Source organism: Cebidichthys violaceus, unplaced genomic scaffold, assembly GCF_023349555.1.
Source record: "Cebidichthys violaceus isolate CVI_PGR_0920_01 unplaced genomic scaffold, fCebVio1.0.p SCAF_36, whole genome shotgun sequence".
NCBI lineage: Eukaryota > Metazoa > Chordata > Actinopteri > Perciformes > Stichaeidae > Cebidichthys > Cebidichthys violaceus.
The window spans coordinates 1,266,236-1,283,556 of NW_027176550.1; positions in this window are offsets into that span (position 1 = coordinate 1,266,236).

The following is a 17,321-nucleotide window of genomic DNA, read 5'->3' on the forward strand; positions in this document are numbered from 1 at the left end:
GGCCGCCAGATACAGTTTTTTTTTGTTTTGGCCTCAATGGTCACCAAACCTGGCAACCTCACCACAATTACTAAGACTTTCAGCGAAATGTTCCTTTATTAAGTCAAAGCTCCGTTTGCACAGACAGCGGCGCGTCTCTCTCGCCGTGCGACTTGCTCTCATGCAGCCGGGCGCCTTTTTTCCTTTTTCCGCTGACTCGTCGTATCTTCCCAGGCCCCCCCCTCGGCTTGGCTGGCGCCCAGAAGCCCAGCCGGTGAACCGCAGAGAAAGGCGCATTGATTTCAATCCCAGCAGGAATCCCTTTTTTTTCCCCTCCCGGTGCTCCGCCTTCCCACCCCGCCCCGCACCTGATTAAGCATTCGCGGGGGAGCCGTGCCAACACAATTTGTCATTTATCAAAAGTAATTAAAAGCAATTTCTTTTTCTCTTGTTGATTGGGAATTGACTAATTGTTGAGTCTGTGAAAAACGGGGGGAATAAATAAAACAGGGGAGGATGAATTTTACATAAACTCGGAGGAAAACATAAACGCTGTAAAATGAGGGCCAGACATCTGGCTCTGTGATTTCTCTCAACATGATTACGACTGCAAAAAACCCCCCCGAAAACAGTAGTTTAGCGCATTCTGATATACAACCCATAGGCGGTAAATAATATATTAGAACCAGCGTATTGACTAGCCGACTTAAAAGGCTGTTTTCACTTCATGTTGTGTGAACACAAGAGTGGGAGGGAAATACAAACACCGGTTGGTTACTTGTTAACAGAAAATGAAGAAGAAGAAGAAGAAAAAAAAAAAGCGCCGCTCCCACTTGTGCCAAAGGAGATATTTGAGCCGGTAAATACCAATGTTTTCAGTCTGAGAGGAAAAACAACAAGAGAGAAGGTGGAGGGAGGGAGAGAGAGAGAGAGAGAGAGAGAGAGAGAGAGAGAGAGAGAGAGAGAGAGAGAGAGAGAGAGAGAGCCGTCCTGCTGCAGAGGTTACAGTACGTCTACCCAATGAAACCAAGCAATGCCGCTTCAACATTATCGGTAACAACCTCTGAATGCACCATTACCTTCTATAAGGGCAGAATGAAATGTCAGAATTGATTCGAGAGGGGAGGGTTTGAGATACAAGTGGGCAAGCTGAGGTGGCCATTTTGTTTCAGTGGCCCTTTATTTATTTATTTTTTTTGGTGTCTCTGGATCATTAGGAGAGAGAGAGAGAGAGAGAGAGAGAGAGAGGAGCTGGAGGAACATGAAGGAGGCGTGGGCGGCCATCGCGCGTGTCTCCGGTGACGGCGTGTGAAATGAAAACAGGGGGGGGGGGAAAAAAAAAAAAAAAAAAAAAAAAAAAAAAAGAGACACACACACACACACACACACACACACACACACACACACACACACACACACACACACACACACACAAAGCGAGAAATCAAAGAAAGAAAAAAAAAAAAAAAAGGAGGCACGCGGAAACGCCAGAGGAGTCGTTTAAATTTCCCACCACTTTGTAAATAAGTTTAGCTGCACAAATACCTGGCTTTGCTCTGAGCAGATGAAAATAAAATACATATATATATATATATATATATATATATATATATATTTCTTTCTTTCTCGCCAACAATTTATTCTCTGCCAACAAATGGAGCCGTTGCTTCAATGAGACGATTTGAATATCCCTTTGAAGGCTGCAGATGGACAAGCAGTACCATCATTGCCTGGGAACACAGAAATAATTGGGCAACAGTGGGAGAAGCCTACATTCCCGTCTCTCTGCTGAGACACAAGCCTGCTTGGAATATCTAATTGAAGCGCTCGCTGCTCTCCTGCCTTTTGTTTACATTCCCATTCATCATATATATATATAAAAAAAAAAAAACAACAACCCTCATTTACTTATGTTCCCTAACATGTATGGTTATTAATGTTCTAATTACGCTTCTCCCCTCTAATCTCTCGCCTCGCAATTTGGGTGATGCATGTCTGAACGAACGCTCCCGAGTCCCCCGGAAAGAGAAACGCAGAATTATGAATCAATGCGCAATAACGCACCTTCCTCCTGGGAGCCATCTGACGAAGAGAGAGAGAGGGAGAGAGAGAGAGAGAGAGAGAGAGAGAGAGAGAGAGAGAGAGAGGTTGTCATGGTTTGTCTATACACGGGGATTTATTCCAGCTCAGCGAGCATGTGTTGTTATATACCGTCTTTGTTCGACACGCATTTCCAAGCAGAAAAGTTGACTAATCAGCTTCTCACTAGCAACGGAACAGATGTAGCTGAGGGTGGGGGGAGAGGAAGCTGACAAGAACAAGCGAGGAGGAAAAAGAAAAAAAAATAATAAATATGGCCGAAAGACGAGGCAAACTATACCTCTGGCCGGCGCTTCTTATTCCTCTTGCGAGCGGCTATGGGTGTGACAGCTTTAGAGGTGTGAAATAATGTGGGTGAGAGCCTTGAGGAGCCCCTGCAGAGAGGCTGAGAGGGTCCTGTACTGCCTCAAGCAATGAGTGTTCTTCAAGGCTTTTCCTCAGAGCACTTTTACAAGAGCACAAATTAGGTGTAAGGAATGCCTGTGTCGGCGGGCGCACCCAGCCAGCACACAGAGAAAGGAGGGGAATTTTTATTCTTATATATATATATATATATATATATATTATATATATATATATATATATATATATATATATATATATATATATATATATTTGTAAAAAAGGGGGCAGAAAACTTGGATGACAGTGAAGAAACGGAGGGCGTCGTAAAGTGCGGAAAATAAGCTCTCACTTTCAAACGTTTACGGCGGCTCAAATATCTGATGATACCTTTCATAGCTTTTAATCTTTAATGTGAAAAATTAATCATCCCATTCATTATTTTAATAGCTGTCATTTTTTTCTCTCCCCAAAGTGATGATTTATAACCATTAAGCCCGTGCGTAGGCTCGCGTGAGAAGGGATTTATCGTAATGTTTGCACCAGGTAGCCTCCAACCATATTTCATTACCCTGACAAGCCATTAAAATGCCCTGATGATTAAACAACAGCTCTGAGGTCAGTGTGCATGCCTGTTTCTTTACCCAATGCCGGAGCGGGCGGTGCAGCCAGGGGGGGGACCCCGTAGCCGAACAAAGCCCTTTACCCCCCCCACCCCACCCCCCTGCGGGTTCCCTCCAGACCCAGAAGGCAGTTTTAGATCTCTATATGTTGTGCTGCATGCGAGGGCGACAGCGGTGGATGAGAATAATGTGCATGCACAGAAGCCGCGGTGAAGTAAAGTTAAGAATGGGGGCTATTATGTCTCCGCTCCCCTCAGAGGCTTGACGGCGGTGATAACCGCGCAGTTAGAGAAAAAACTCTACCCTCATATACTCTTATATCCATCCATCTGTGGACGACGTTCCAGGAGTTATTTTCGCAATCATGTGTTGCCATTTATCCCCCCCGGTGTACCCGCTTGTCTCTTCTACTTCTCTTTCAGTTATTGATCTGCTGCTTATCCTAGCAGGGCAGGGGCATGTTGAGCACTTCTGGGGGGGGGGGGGGGGGGGGGGGAGCACCGTTCACTGCCCATTTAAGACACACCTCTACTATTCTAATTCATAGAAAATGTCGTTACTCCCAACTCAGGGTTGCATGCCATTTTGTGAGACTTCCAAGTACGCAGCGCAGGCTTGACCAATGCACGGTCTAGAAAAACTATAATATTATCCTCGGCTAAGCCCCGCCCCCCCCGCTCTGCTGCTACTCACGTCAAGCTGTCAAAACTACCTCGGAACGGAGCCCACACTGTCACTAACTGCACTGCCAGAATAAATATCACATTTTTGGAAAATGGAAATGTCCAAACTGATTAAAAAGATAAAGACAGAAGGTGAAGCTATTTACATTCGGTACACCTTCGGTAGCGAGCGTAGCATGGACGTGCTAACTCTAGTTTATGACGTGCTAACACTAGTTTAAGACGTGCTAATGTTAGCTCCACAGGTTTTTTATTTTTAACGTAGAAACGTGCCGTTTTAGAACTGAACATCTCCTCCCAACCTCTCCGGGAAACAAAGTATTACTGTTGAGCAACGTTTAACCGCGACTAGCTCCAAATCCACTGAACCAGAAAACCAGAACATCAGAAACCAGTGATGAGAGTTTATACGGCAGCAGAGCCGGACACTCGTCGGACCCATCGTCGGAGATGGCCGATGCTACGCTAGTGGTTGGCGCGATGGTTAAAGGTACAACCTAAAAGATCTCTTTACACACATGGAGGTGTGTATTGTATCCCGGGAACGTCGCCTCAGACCAGACCAGGGCTTCCGTCAGCGGGCCGTGAGCTCTCCACTGTTTCGCCTCATTCGGCAGAAGACAGAGACTTAACAGACATTTATTTGAATGAAAGTCTTATTACTTTAATGAAAAAAATGGGGAAGTTCATTGATTTTTTTGTTGTGCGTTCTAAGTACAGAAGAGAACACTAATTGCATACCGTACGCTTCCAGTGTGTAGAATTGAATTTGGACACAACCACCATGTTTCACTGCTGTAATGCATTCTGGTCAATTGAATTGTTGCCTCTTCCGCCCCGGTAATCTTCCCGTATTGCTTTTCAGCGTCCGCGCGTCACGGCAGCTTTCCGTTTGATTCTGGGGGGACGAGCACCAAAAAGAAACCCTGACATCACACTTCCATGTTTCGGACAGTTGCGAGTGGAAAATGTTCATTTCGTCGAAGCCATTGTTTTTGCGCAGAGAGGTGGCATTACTGCCGCTGGCCAGTTACCTGAGGGAATGAGGACGATGCAGGACAGCGATGGCCAGAATGTCAAAACACTGCTGTTGTTTTTTGAAATGTTGGGGAATAGTTTGAACGCTGTGGGTCGGGAGTAGACAGATGTTGCTTGAGAGGTAGCAGGAGCAACAGCAGCCTGCGACACAAAATGGATTCCCGTCGGATCCCGGCGGAGGGGGCTGATTGAACAGCAGGCCGGGGAGCTGGGGGAGGATTTAACTCCCCTGCATGTATGTTCGTGTCTAACGTCCTGAGTCCAATGGGCTGGATTGATCACCGATGCCACGCCTGACAGTGACTGACAGCGCCTGTAATTGCTATGTTTGCTTTTGGGAGAAGAGCAAACTACAACGCGAAACGGTGAAAACACGGCGGCCTTTCTCCACCCAGCTCCTGGATGTTACATCAGAGCACACGATGGCCTTCATCGCCATCATACAGGTACTGCATTTAACCCATCCTAAAGCATCAAGGAGCTGTTGTAAAGCTGGGACTCGTACCGCCAACCCTCGTACCGCCAACCCTGCGCTTGACCTGCTGACTACAGCTGAACATGTGTACGGACATCTTACCGTCGTAGCAATATAAAGGCGGCTAATTCCAACTATTTCACTTTTTGTTGGCCAGTGAAGCAGTTTCCTAAAAAAAACTAAAATACGAGTCGTTTTCATATTTCTGCAACTTTGGATTTAACCCCCAAAAAAAGACGTTTAAAGCGTACACAAACTCCCGGTTAGTGTCGCAATAAACACAAGCCGCCGTGGCTCGTGAAGATTATACACTAGTAGTTATTTTTACCGTATTTTTGGTGTTCCTGCCCCGCTGGTAGCTAGTAGTTGACGGTGACTGTACATTTACGTCGTAAGGACCCGGCAGTAAAGGCGAAACGTCGCCCCCTATCTGTTTGTGTGGCCAGAAAATGACGCGTTGCACCTTTAAGACAAAAATAAAAAAAAAAGGCCGAGCGTTCGCTTCCCATCGCCGCCCGTGCCGATGGCTTAAAGCATATTAAACAGCAGAAAGATATATTGGCAGAGAGATGGGATTTTCATTCTGTGCCAGATTCTAAAAACTCTGTGTTGTTAACATTTACAGCTCCGGTTTCCTGAGGGAGGGAAGTGATCATCAGTAATATCGCTCTCACATTTGAAAAGCCTCCACTGAAAATTGGGACATATACTGTCGGCCATGATTTCTACCATTTTTATGCCGCCGCCGCCGCCGCTCGCGTCGACTGCGTCTTAACGTTAGAACATCCCGTTCGGCTGCTTCTGCCTGCTACAGCGATTCCTACAGTTGTTGCTGCGACAGAACAAAAGCTGCAGAGGGGAGAAAATTTGCATTCTAATGTGTGGAACGTCTCGTGTTTGTTGTGTCCCCGATGGGAATGTGCGCGCACACACACACACACACACACACACACACACACACACACACACACACACACACACACACACACACACACACACACACACACACACACACACACACACACAACAACAAAACAACAAAACAACAGCGCTAATTTGTAATAGATATCAAAACTCCCAGCATTAAAAAGTTAATTACCACAGCAAAGACAGCGGTGATGAATGGCAGATAATGCCGTTTCTGCGGTTGTTTCCGCCAGCCAGAAAAATGATATTTAGTATCCAGCTGTACTTTTGGAATGCGAGAGGAGGAGGAGGAGGAGGAGGACGAGGAGGAGGAGGTAAAAAGGTACTTGTAATTCAGAATATTTTTTTTTTTTCTGCAACTTAGCAAGTTTTTCATCTATCAGCAAGGCACATTAAATCCCAGCTGGTCAGATGCGAAACTCCTGATGCTCGGCTTTAGACATGAAACAAACTACTGCCGAGAATGAAAGCGCTTCTCTCGGAGCCGCGGAAATCCGACTCCTACAAGAGTCTATTAAAAATACATGTTCAAATGAATCTTTGGTTGGCGATGACAAGTTTTTACCATATTCTCCTTCTAACTTTTAATGTACTCAGCCGCGACTTCAAAGGGGGAAATTAAATATTAAGGCTATTATCTAAGCCGTTCCCAATATTATCCGAGCTTCGGTTATTTATGTAGTAGTAATAATTACGTTATATAAGCCAGTTTTCATTTTTGAGCCAACATGATGATCAAGAGGTGGCTGGTTTTGTAGTTTTGCAACCTAAAACGAGTAACCTAATTTATATATTTGCTGCAGTAAACCCAACAAGATTATGTAGATTTATTGTAGCAGTCCTAGGTGGATATTGTAAATGTAAATATATTTATAATTTATGACTGCAGGGAAATAGATCATTTTTTTATACAGTGAATATGAGGAGGAGTACAACTTTTTTTTTTTGGCAGAGGCCAGTGCAGACTCGACATAATCTGTATAACACAACAATAAACAAACAGTGACTTATTATCCGCTCCGATTGCGAAGAATCTGGTGCCGACTAACCCGGAATCGCTGCTGTTTACCCAGCGGCGAGGCGGGTAAATACTCGGCGTGACATTTGCGGTGAGGTTAGTGTGCTCAGAGAGCAAAGTGGAAGTGGAGGCTCAGATGAATTTGTCTGACAAATGCTCCTGGAGTACGTGTTGTCGACTGCGCTTCGGCGATGGCCCCGGACTGGGATTTGAGTCTGACGGAAGCCAAAGCAAAGCATGCCAGATCACTAATTGCACAATTTAAAAACCAAAGTCCCTGGCAGCTTGTCATTTGAAATGGAGAGAAGAGCCATTGCTTAATCAGTGAGCTCAACATAGATCTGCGCGTCTCTCTCTCTCTCTCTCTCTCTCTCTCTCTCTCTCTCTCCGCCGAGGAGCCCCAGACGTTAAAGCCCGGTGTCAACAGCCAAAGAAAAGACAAAGTGATTGGCTGGCCGGCTGCCGCTGTAAATGAAGCGTTTTATGATCCGGCGAACGCACGCCATTGGACGATCGAATCGCTGCGCGTACCGGCGTTGGTGCGCCGACGATGATTTCGTTCCCGTTTAATTGTTCACGACGAGGCAACTGTTGCTCACAGTTGGTGGTGATGAAGCTCACAGCAGCTACTTTTATGTCCCTTCAAGGCATCAGACAACTGGCTGGCCTTCATGCAATTCCAAATGTAATGCTATCTTTTAGATTCATTTGGCACCTAACACTTTAGCACAGAGGGGCTTTTTTTCTTTTCATATCACGAGCAATTTATTAAGCTTTATCATTAACGGCCAACATCAAACATCATGCATGCACAATTTTCTTTAAAAAAAAGAGTTACTGATACTGTAATCTACACAAAAACCTGACTTCACAGACGTATTATGATCCTACTGCATGCATTTATTCAATTCAAATTAATACATGTGTGTTTTTCCCCTCATTTGTTGCTCTTAATGTCACTTCAGGAGCCATTCACAGCGTTCAAACTGGGATCGGCAACAATGGAGAAACCAGCAACACGTTGCCACATTGCCCCTCATTGCTTAGCTAAACGTAGCTAGCAGCACTAGCTCCAAAAAAGCGCTAAACTTAGCGAGAAAGTGGCCAAGTCGTCGACACCGACGGAAGCCCCTCCCCCAAAATGATCAGTTTGAACATAAACAACAAACATGGCTGCTGTTGGCACTCACGGCTGTCTAGCTAGCAGCTTAGCATGAACATGCATGTGTGCACATATGTCGACAGGCTTATTACAGTCCTGCTATAGACGCTGATGCTGGATTATTCTTTATATTCCATCAATTCCAACACCAGCGAGAAACTAGTTTAAACGTGCAAATAAACCAAAAACCTCTCGATCCTCTTCAAGAGCCACACTAAGAGAGGCGTCTTTCCGTCTTCATGATATATAATGAAATATATGTTTTTACTGCTGGTTCGATGTAACTCTGCGGGGCATTAAGTTCTCTATTTCCTGTTAAAGCTACGGGTTCAGTCAGTCCTCCGCTGGCTGTGGGGATGAGCTATAAACATTATTACTATGGAGGCCGGGTTGTGTTTTGGTGAGAACATTAGCAAAGCAACTTGCTCATCGCCCCAGCGACGTGGAGCTGAAGTGGGGTTTTTGTGTTGCACGCACACACACACACACACACACACACACACACACACACACACTCCATCAGGGAGACAGACAGAGAACAGGGTGGGGCCAGAGACACATATACATATACACACACACACACACACACACACACACACGCATGCATGCAAACACCCTCACACAGCTGCACAAAGTAAGAAAACACGCTGCCCTCCAGTCAATTCCACACTCAAGCAACATCCGTCTCTGATCTGGGAGCTGTTCTCGCAGCGCCGGCGTATGCACAACAAGAGTGATGCGGCACTGAGGGCCATGAATTAAAAAGTCAATATGTAAAACCATAGAGGGATGCCATTTTGAAAAAGCGTTCCATCAATGGAAATCATATTAACATGATAAAGGGCAGATTGGGAGGCGAGGGGCATTGATTCCGGTTGCCGCTCCCGTGGCCCGACCGTGTCCACCTCCAACATGTTAATGAATCGTGCCGCAAAAACAGAGAGGTGTGTGGGGGAGGGGGAGGGGGGGGGGGGGGGGGGGGGGGGGGTCACATGAGGGGAGAGAAGTTGGCTTTAAAGCAACAGGAGGGGGTGAGGAGGTAAGAGAGGGTCGGTGCACGGCGACCCTCTGGGTGTCACATCAGTCGACGTCTCTCCATCACTTGTGGAGGATCGGGGAGGTGGCTGACTTGCAGAGATATTTCTTTTTCTTTTTTTTCGGGGGGGGTGGGGGGGGGGGGGAGTGGGGGGGGTGGGGGGGGTGGGGGGAGTGGATCCAATTAGAATGAAGCCTGTGAGAGAAAAGATGAAGTAATATAATGCCACCCAGAGACCCCGAGAGTGTGAGAGCAGAGAGAGGATTCACCCCCCGTTGACCATGACTACAGACACATAGCCTGGGGGAGGGAGCATCCAAGGCTTCACACACACACACACACACACACACACAGACACACACACACACACACACACACACACACACACACACAGACACACACAGGGAGAGCGAGTGACATGAAAGAAACAAGGCAGCGCTGCGAGGCCAAACAGATGAATTACTTATCAAAGACACGCACAGCAGACCGGCTATGAGGCTGCAGCACACAGACAGCTGGGGCATTATCAATTCACCTTCAATTAGCCGTCCTTGGCACCGCCTGCCAACGGGACCTGGAGTATCGGTACGTTCACAAAGCATAAGCTCATTCAACAAAAAAAAAATTAAATGTGCCGAGGATCAGGTGGATTCTTTTTGAAGAATTCAATTAAAACGGAGTTGATTTTTCTTACAAAAAAAAAAAAAAAAAGAAAAGAAGAAAAAACACAATTTGCGGATGAAAGGCGAGAGGATTATTTTCAATGCCATAGGAGGCGACGAGGAAACAGAGAGGGAGGAAGGAGAGGAAGAGAGAGAGAGAGAGCTCCTTCCTCCCTCGGAGTCTGATGGCACAGCACCTTTTGTTAAATATGAACTAATTAACTGGAAAAATGAAAGTGTTTCATCTTCATTAGCATCAGACAATAGGACCATGAAACATAATTGAGAGTAGTTCCACTTTAATAGAATGAACAGAAGTCATTTGGTATTGAAATGTGCGGGGGGGCGATTTAGCCAAAAGAAAGTGTATTATTAGATTTAATAGAATACCTACACATGATCAATGCTCAGAGCACAGGTGGTAGTTTGTCTCTGGCTCTTCCAATGATTAGGCCAACAGAATAATGGCCGGGCCGGATTCGCGTTGCTCCTCGCATTGATTACGAGGAGCAGCCCATTCTTCACGGAGCGGAGCTCCGCGCACCATTTATTATTAAGCCCCCGCAAACGCATGTGACAACAACTGGCGGGCGCACAATGCAGACTGGATTCGGCGGGGATCAGGACGCGGCGGCGAGGCACCGGCTGACGGCGGTGATGGATCGCGGGTGAAAGGCGGCAAGGGCGACGCGGCCAAAAGTGTGCGGACGAGTCACCGTCTCCTCACAGGGGATCGTTGAAACGATACAACGACAGGATCCTGCTGGATTCAGGTGGTTCTTAGTAAAGCGATGCTTCACGTGTTAAAGCTGCATTCTCTCTAGTGTCCACCAGGGGGCGACTCCTCTGGTTGTATAGAAGTCTAGTCTAAAATGACTCTACTTCTCTCTTGATTTATTCCCTCAGTAAACATTGTAAACATGAGTTTATGGTCTCAATCTCTAGTTTACAGTCTTCTTCAATACAGCATGATGTTCATTTAGTACATGATGCTCCATTAAGAGTCAAACACACCATAAAGCAGGGGATGCTTTAGGGGGCGGGGCTACACGCTGATTGACAGGTCCTCTACCAGAGACGTATACGTTCCTTGTACGTCACTTGTCCTAATATGGTAACTTCCTGTTCACTGGTTGCAAAAAAGCCAAGATGGCGACGGCGAAATCGCCGAACTCGAGTCTTCAAAAGCATCAGTCCAGAAACCGGTGAGGTTGACTACGTCGCATTGCTGGATTACCAACCGGGCAATTTTTTAACTTAGCTTAAATTAGAACTTTGCACCACTAAAGTACAATATTAGCAAGTTAACCTGCATTTTCTTGTGTCAAAATTGCTTCGAACCATAATTATTCTGGTTCCTGCTACGGTCACACGGTGCATATTTCTAAATAAAGTTCTGCGCGGCAATTCATTGTGTGCATCGAGTGAGCAGGGTGGGAGACGGGTGGATCGGAGGCTAACCTGGCTGTGGTGGGATGCGGGCCAGTCGTCCACACCACACTGGCGAAACCACATTCCTTCACTCACCCGTTTGTGCTCTTACACACAGCGAGGTGTCCACATACTTATGGCCACTAGAATAAACACCGCAAGCGTGACAGAACTCATGCAGCATGTGACTCTCTCTCTCTCTCCCCTCCCAAAGAAATGCGCAACACGGTCATTTTATTTATTTATTTTAAAACAGGAGCGCATCACAGAGCTCGGCCATATGAGACGGCCGTCTTGAGGAACAGTGGGTCTTTATCACTTCAAAGGCTGACATCCCTCCGGCGTCTCGGGGAAGCCGTGACTGGCGCTCGTACAGCCGCTCTTTTCTGCTGCATTTGTCCAATCTCAGAAAGCCCAGAGTCAGGAAACACAAGGTCTTTTCAAAGTTAGTCAACAGGCCTTTGAAGCGCAGCCAACGGAGTCAGCAACCCAGCGACAAGGTGCCGGAGCCATTATCATTCAATAGACAGCCGGGATTTTGCATATTTAACAGGAAATTTCACTTTGCTTTTATTTTTTTTATTTTTTGACACGGGGCATTATGCATCCTCTGTACATAAAATCCATCAGCACCTCGCCAAATTTTTTTTTTGTTTGCCGCTCCCCCCCCCCCCCATTCCGCTCGGGAAATGTGTTTCTCTTTTTGCGACGCGCACGGCATTCGACACATGCGGCGGAATTAAATGATACGTCTGTTTGGACAGAACAAATTGGACCGCGGGTTCAAGGTACACTGCTGCACCCGGTCCTTCCTTTATTTCGTTAGCGTGTTTGTTTTTGTGTGCCGATACGACCTCGCGGGAGAAAAAAAAAAAAAAGCTCTAAATTGGGACATTTGTAATATTTGCTTGTCCGTGAAGGAATTCATAAGAATAAATTTCATGCTGGAACAATTATGTCTTATTTGTATTTGAAATATTAATGTTTGGTTTAATGACAAACTGCAAGTTTATTAAACCGTCCAGACGCTTCTTGACTTTTTTTCGCCACATGTCCCGTGTTGCTATTGCACAAAAGGGTTAATACAGCACGATGCTAACACACGTAGCATCTAGAATATCCCTTCATACCATAACCAGCATTTATTCTGTACATTCAGCTGAGGCTTGGTTTCCCAGAATGCAGCATGCGACACATGAAGAAGAACGTACGACGGATCACAATGAAAGGCCTGGTTGAGTGACGGGGGGGCGACGGCACACCGTACGAGTTAGCTCTGCTGCTACACGTCATGGCCGACTATTTCTCTGTTGAGAGGAAGAAGTTGGTGCGTCTCCTCCGGGACGCGTGTGAAACGATAACAAAAGAAGAAGTTGAAGCCGTCTAACGAGCCGCTGTTTAGGCGCCATCCTTTTATGAGCGGTTCATTATTTTTAAACTCTTCAGCGTAAACCGCAAACGGCAAAATCCATCCAGCAAAAAAAACACACACTGCTGGCATTTGGTATTTTGAACTTGAGGGCAACGGCGGCGTGTCTCCGGCGGTCTTTCGGGAGTTCCGGCGCCCCCCCCCCCTCGAACAGTTACAGTAATAGCCACGCTCTTGAAACCCCCCCCCCCGCTGGGATTTTGCTCCGACGACCCGACTCCAGCGCGTCCCACTCCTAATGAGCGCCTGTCTCCTCCCTGTGGACCGTCAAGCCGTCTGTCCCACAGTAGACAGCAAACCCCCCCCCCCCCATCGGTCCCCGCCGGAAGGGCGTGTTCATAGGACGAGGGGGTCCCACGGCGGGCTGCTAATGATCCACATGATGGCCTGGGCCAGCCGTTGTTTGGGCTACATCACCCAGAGAGGGACCAACAATGGTTCGCGGTGTCACTTGATAATGGCCTGAGAAGAGCAAATCTCACAGACCTTCATTCTTTTGCGAGGGTAATTAATTCGCCGCTGTGCCGGAACGCTTCGCCTCTTCCTGCTCCTCTCGCACCGGCCTCGCTATACTCTCCCAAAGATTTCCAATTGTTCCGCAGACAATGGTTTCAGAAGGCAGTAAAAAAAAAAAAAAAAAAAACAAGAGCATTGATCTGAGGGGCTATTTGCAAATACCCGTCTCCGTACAGAGGAATGCATCTCACTGCGTCGCGTTTAAGCAATTCCACATTTTTAATGGGCGGACTATTGATGGTTGATGCCAAAAGAGTGCGGTATCGACGCGCTCCAACACATCCACAATGAGGTCTGGAGGGGATAGCACCGGGCTCAGCACAATAAATAAAGGAAGGGGGCATCAAGCCGGGGAGGAGGGATTGCATAACGCCGCAGAGCCCTCGTGAAAAAGTTACTATAATGTGTGTCATGATTGACTTTTATGATCAATGCCGCCGTACCAACCCAACGTCTCGGATCCATACGCTTCTCAGGCCGGACTACGCAGTAATCACAATTGCCGATTAGCTACATGTGCATTATTGGATGTAATTAGGTGTTGATTAAAATTGGAACATTACTTTGAAACAAGCTCCGACGAGAGTGATAATAGCAGAGGGCCAAAGACTGGACCTGTGTCTCCATTCGTCATTTAAAATAAAAGAAAACTGAATATACAGGCTGCATAACGCACAAAAACAAAGCATTTGCTCCCCTCTGTTTTCTGTATTACCAATAAATCCCACGCACCGAGAGAGGAATGAATGATCTTTCGACGAAACGGAGACAAGCGCGAGACAAGACGAATGTCTGCGCTCGCATCAAATGTTCCCAGATACGAAACAATCCAACCGCACCAATAAAGCAATCAATGCTAACCTAATCTGTGCAGCCTCGGCGGCACTCGCTGCCATTTCTTAGCCCCAAAATGAAGAGGAAAAGAGAGCCCGAAAGGCATAAATAAATAAACCTCAAACCACTCATGTTCTACTGCTGCCACTGAGGACGGGACGGGGGGGACGGGGGGGACGGGGGGACAAAACAGCCATCGCACATTTTATACACAGTTTATAAAGCTCATTTCAGATCGGAGCGCCACTTTATCAGAGAGCAGAGGTGAATTACAAACACGGGCGCTTTCAAATCTGGTTAAAGGAGGGAGAGAGAGAGAGAGAGAGGGAGAGAGGGAGAGAGAGAGAGAGAGCGAGGATGAGAGAGAGAGAGAGAGAAAGAAAGAGCGAGAGAGAGAGAGAGGATGAGAGAGAGACAGAAAGAGAGACAGAGAGAGGGAGAGGAAGAGAAAGATAAAGAGAGAAAGAGAGACAGAGAGAGACGGAGAGAGAGAGAGAGAGAGACAGGGAGAGCGAAGGAGAGACAGAGATGGATGGAGAAACAGAGAGACACAGAGAGATAGACAGAGAGAGAGGGAGAGAGAGAGGATGAGTCATTTCTGCTGGTCTGGTTGCCCACACTTGCTCGGTCCGACAGGGTGTGTGTGTGTGTGTGTGTGTGTGTGTGTGTGTGTGTGGGGGGGGGTGAGGTCCCTAAGGGATGGGGAGCAGCATGAAGCGGGCCTGTAGTCAAAGGTGCCGTAGGGAGGATAAGCTGGGCACTGTGTCTCAAACGGGGACACTCGAGTGGGTAAAGCCGGCCTTAACAGAGAGCTGCCCCCCCCCACCCCCCCACTGTGACTCTCCATCCAGACCTCCATCCGAGCAGAACTAAGGGCGCCGCTCGCCGAGACACAAAAAGGGACAAAATCACTCTTTCACACTTCCACACTCCCATCCTCTGCATATACCCCCGGCATGTGTGCAAAGAGTGTACTGTACAGCACACACACACACACACACACACACACACACACACACACACACACACACACACAGGCACAAGACTGCTCCCTTCTGGTAGCACCGTGCGGCTGCACCGGGAGCAACAAAACCTAGCTGGATGTTGCCCAGATGCAGTTATAATTTCACTAATGCTCGCTCAAATGTCAATGGGGTCCAGTGACAAAGGATTCTTAATCCCTCATGTGAATGTAGCGCCCCGAAGCAGAGAAGAGGTGGTGTGTGTGTGTGTGTGTGTGTGTGGGGGGGGGAGCTGCATGAGGGGGCATACATTACACACGACTTGTCTTTGGCCTCAATGGGAGAGTTCAGTGAATTCAGCCGATGTTTAAATCAGCAGAAAGAAAGAAAGAAAAAGAACGAGCCAACTATTGAACTCTCAGTAGTCACCTGTCCCGGCCTGGAAACATCCCATGAGTTGCCCCCCCCCCCCCCCCCTCCCCTGTTGAGCCAAAAAAGCTGCACCACACACACACACACACACACACACACACACACACAGCATCAGCCTAAATCACTTAAGTGGGGCAGAAACTCGTCTCCCCTCGTCCCTGAAGTGAGATGCTGTAGTTTCACTCTATTTGCCCAAATTACGCTCCGCCGTCGGCGGGGTCGCCTCGTCCTCAGGAAGTGATGAATCAAAAGTGAAAGGATAAAACTGCTGCAATTTGACTTCTTCTTCTTCGTCCTCTTCTTCTTCTTCCTTCGCTGCCGTTAAAAAACCCACAACGATGAATTTCAGGGAACTGTGCGACAGCCTGCTCGGCTGCAGGTTCGCCTCTGCGCCCATTGCTCTCCAGAACCCATTAAAAAGTTAAAAACAGCTTGCGGAGCCATACTGCTGCCGTCACCGATGTAATATACATCGGGCTGAGCGGCGCCGGAGTTTTATTGTTCTGTCTATTTGTACCGCGGCCTTTTTCTTTTTTTTTTTTTTTTTACAAACGTATCTTTGTCTCGATGATCGGTCTGATGGGGGCCGTTCACCACTTCTTCTACATCACTTCACCGCCGCCGAAGCCGTCTGCTGCGGTGACTTCTGCCATCGCTTTGACGCATTTCTGGGTATTGTTGTTGTTTTCATCTCGACAATAAGTGGATCAACACGTTTACTTGATAGATTCTGAAGGATCACTTTGGTGACATGACACGAGATTAAAGGACTCAATTCTGGTGGTTTAGTTTCTTCTTCGCGCTCGCTCTGACCATCGTCTTCCTCATCACAGAGGCCCTCGTCACAGAGGCCCTCGTCACAGTGGGCCCTCATCACAGTGGCCCTCATCACAGTGGCCCTCGTCACAGTGGGCCCTCGTCACAGTGGCCCTCGTCACAGAGGCCCTCGTCACAGTGGGCCCTCATCACAGTGGCCCTCATCACAGTGGCCCTCGTCACAGTGGGCCCTCGTCACAGTGGCCCTCGTCACAGAGGCCCTCGTCACAGTGGGCCCTCATCACAGTGGCCCTCGTCACAGTGGCCCTCATCACAGTGGCCCCTCATCACAGTGGCCCTCGTCACAGTGGCCCTCATCACAGTGGCCCCTCATCACAGTGGCCCTCAGCACAGAGGCCCTCATCACAGTGGCCCCTCGTCACAGTGGCCCTCGTCACAGTGGCCCCTCATCACAGTGGCCCCTCATCACAGTGGCCCTCATCACAGTGGCCCCTCATCACAGTGGCCCCTCATCACAGTGGCCCCTCATCACAGTGGCCCTCAGCACAGAGGCCCTCATCACAGTGGCCCCTCATCACAGTGGCCCCTCATCACAGTGGCCCTCGTCACAGTGGCCCCTCATCACAGTGGCCCCTCATCACAGTGGCCCTCATCACAGTGGCCCCTCATCACAGTGGCCCCTCATCACAGTGGCCCTCGTCACAGTGGCCCCTCATCACAGTGGCCCCTCATCACAGTGGCCCTCGTCACAGTGGCCCCTCATCACAGTGGCCCCTCATCACAGTGGCCCTCGTCACAGTGGCCCCTCATCACAGTGGCCCCTCATCACAGTGGCCCTCATCACAGTGGCCCTCATCACAGTGGCCCCTCATCACAGTGGCCCCTCATCACAGTG